Genomic DNA, 3,784 nt, shown 5'->3' with positions numbered 1-3,784 from the left:
AGTAAAGCAAGGCATTCTGTGGTATCTGAGGAGAACAGGGCTCTCGGTTGCTGAAGTCCAGGCCTTACGTTTCCCCCAATTTAATTATTTTGTATAACTATGATGGTATTGGTGTGTATGAAAGAGCCATCACAGGGACCAGTAGTTTCGTATTTATTACACTTCCTTAATATGGTGCTTGACACTAGCTGGCCGCTTCTCCAGTCCAGGGGTATTGACTAAGCAATTACAGCAAGGAGATGACATCTCTGGGGTGCTGAGCCATGGGTGTCCTGACCAGATGTGAAGCCCAGCTTTCAACTTCTGCTCCTCTGCTTGCAAATCACTTGCTATTATTCAGAGAGAAAAGGCACATTGAGCTTGAGCCCTCCATGTTTTGGTCAACTAAAACATCAGTAGCTCAAATGCAGTCATTAGAGACTACCTAAGTCAAAGGCCTTGGTCAGAATTACCTGATTCTGGAAACGTTTGGTCTTAGAAAATAACCCTGTTCAGTGTGACAGGGTGAAAGCGAAGTTCTTTTCAAATCTGAATTGTGTAGACGCACACTTGGGCTTTCTCCATCTCTTTTCAAAGGTAGAGGGATGCAGAGGTTTGAAGAGGTGTTCTCTTGGAGATGTCATGATATTGGGGCACACCTGCACAGAAACTATTCGGATAAGTTGCTGGAAGTATCAGTCACATGATAAGAAGGATGGCTGAGTCAATGGTTCACCTCCATTGTACAGCCGTGGTATGAATTTGTTTCCAGCTCTTGGTAAGGTGCCAAGGTATCATTGTGAAGAAGATAATGTGAGTGGAGGTTTTAGATGCACATCCGGCTCTCACCCTGACTCCGCCCTTCCACCTGCCCCCGAGCCCCTGTCCATCTGTACCCCCCCCCGGCACTGGAAGCCAGCCTGGCGCTTTGGGGTTACGTGGCCAGTGTCTCTCTCATCCGTGGTAAATCAGAGGAGAACCCTGCCGGCTCTTTGTGCATGGGTCTGCTGTGGCCCCTCCTCTTCGAAGCCTTGGCTTTGGCGTACCCATTGCCACAGGACTTGACAGCGCTGGGGCTCACTGGACCCCGTATGTACCACCCCCTCCTCACTGCCCGTCCTGCCTCTGTGCAGTAGCACATCCTAACAGGTGATGACACCCCGCTGTAGGCTCTGCATTCCCAGGGCTCCTTGTCCCAGAGGCCTGGCCTGTTTTCATTGGCTCAGGGACATGCCTGTCAGTAGATGGTCCTTGTGCAGGCATTCCTGCTCCTGGCACAAGCACCCCGCTGGCACCCAGCACCACAGCACTACCGTTACCATCCTGATAAATATTGTTTACCTGCCACCTTCCGTTAGGCACCGTGAGACCCTCAAAGACTGGGACAGGGTTTGATAAACAGGCCTAGCACCCATCACTGGAGTCACCCACACAACTTCATTGGTGGAATTTCTGCATGGATGAAGAGAGGGGAGGACAATTTGTTCTACACCTTTTTCCAAGCCAGCAGCAGCAGCAGGGTGCATTTGGCAAAATAAGCGCTGACCAATCTTACTTTTTTTTCTCCAATGGTAGGTATTTCGTTGAAAATGTATATGTTAATTAAATTGGTGAGCAAGTGGTGTCCCCGGGCAGGAATATCAGGATTCAGAATAGCTGCTCCCCGTGCCCATGCCTCGCTGACTTCCTCTTTACCAAGTTGGGAGCTTCCCGTGTGGTTCCCTGAGGGTGGAGTTCCTCAGTCCACCTCCGTGCACTTCCACGTCCGGTAGTAATGAGCGAGATGCGCACGCCAGCTAGTGCATGAGGAATCCATTCTTGCTGTAACCATCGCCTGATCTCAAATGTGAACCAGAATGTTTTGCCAAAAGTTTCCACTTCAATGAAAGCTATTTTAATCCAAACAGACACTGATGCCAGCAATCCATAAACTGAGAATGAGGTGGAAGTTCAGGCAGAGCAAGAGGCTGCAGCCCCTCCTCACAGAGCCTGCTGGGCTCCGCAGCTGCCCACATGTGAGCCAGCCCTCGCTGCTGGCAACTGAGGCAGCAGAAACCCCCTGCCCAGAGAGATGCAGGAGAGACGCCCTTTCCACACTACTGGAAAGAAAACAGAGGAGAGCCAACACCCATCAATAAGTATGAGAAGTGCATCCGTGTCTGCCAGCGTGCGAGCGTCCCCCCAAAGCTTACGTTGAGATTCTGCCCCTCTTCTGAGGTATCAAGCCACAGGACCAGTGGGGCCCTTGGAGGGGATGGAGTTTGGATGAGGTCACATGGGTGGGGGACCCTGGGAGAAGAGGAAGAGGAGCCGGGCCGCATCTGAGCTCTCTTCCCACACGTGCCTCCATGCACGACTTGGACACTCTTCAGAGTGTGTCCCTCCGTGCACAGCTGCTTGATCTCCAACTTCCCAACCTCCAGAACCGTGGGCTGAATATGCCTTTATTCTTTATGTACTACTGTCTCTGCCATGTTCTGTCAAGCAACAGGAAAAGAACTAAGTTTCCTTCGGGTTCTGAAGCCATTATTTCCTAATCTAATTTATGATCTCAAATGAATATGGAAATTGAGAGCCATCCTAGTTCAGTCCCCCCTTCCCCCACATTCCTGCCTTATGTCTCGCATCCCATGTGTTGATGGCGACTTTGGATGTTTTGTTCCCCCAGCCAGGACAGATGAGGGAAAATGCATGCTTCCCCAACCAGAGGCAGGCCTGCCTCTTTCTAGGTGATGTGGAATAATGTTCCTTGTGTTTGGTTCATCTGTTCTGCTTATCTCACCAAGCCAGATCACTACTTTATACCCACACACCAAGTGCATGCCTGTGGATGCTTGCATTGCCTATAAATGTATCTGTATACGGGTACCTTGTTGCACCACGTACATAGGATACATTGTATGATTGTTGTAGGATGCATTGTCATATCATACACAGGATACACCCTCATGTCCTGTATATGGGATGTGCAGGATACATTGTGTTATGCACACATACATGATACATCGCACATACATAATGTATATAGCCAGGGCACTGCACATTGGAATTACTTAAAACGATCTCCCCCCCCACCCCCGCTTTCTTTTTTGTGACTATAGAGAAATCGGAAAGGTTTCCCCCCCTCCTGTACCCCCCCAAGTGTCCCTCCCTCACCAGTGGAGCGCACGCGCCTGTGAGTTCAAACCTGAAGGGTCCACTGGTTGATAAACCTCACGTTTGGGGTCTGGAGCGTCCTGGGTCTGCCGGTGAATGACTTGTCCTCCTGTCTGCCTGCGCACTCTGAGCGCTCCTGCGTCTGGGAGGTCCTGGGGAGAGACTGCTGTTAGGAGTGATTACCTGGAGGTCCCCTGGTCCCACCAGCACATTTAGGGCTGGGGTGGGGCGGGTCAGCTGCGGGGGGGGGGCTGAGCCCGCGCCGGGGGCGGGGGGGGGGACGCAGGCTGGCTGGAGAACCGGAGCGGGGCGCAGGCTGGGGGCCAGGTGTGCTTCAAGAGGGACGGGAACCCAACCCTGCCGGGCCTGGCGAGGTGCCAGGTGCTCGGTGCTCAGGGGTGGAGCTGCAGGGCGGCCTCCGGCAGGGCAGGGAAGGCGGACCCAAAGTGCAGCCCATGGATCCCATGGAATCAGAGCAGCATGCCAGCTGCCCCCAGCTCGGCTCCCAGACACGGGGCCATCCTCCCGGAGGAAGTCCTAGCCCAGGGTAGTCTCAGGGACGCGGCTCCGGCCGGCGGTCGCCCTCCGGTCGTCGCCATCTCGGCTGTGTGTAGGCCGCGCGTGCGTGGACCGCGCGCCCCGCCCGCCG

This window comes from Dipodomys ordii, unplaced genomic scaffold, assembly GCF_000151885.1.
Source record: "Dipodomys ordii isolate 6190 unplaced genomic scaffold, Dord_2.0 Scaffold101, whole genome shotgun sequence".
Taxonomy (NCBI): Eukaryota; Metazoa; Chordata; class Mammalia; order Rodentia; family Heteromyidae; genus Dipodomys; species Dipodomys ordii.
This window is presented reverse-complemented; position numbering follows the sequence as displayed.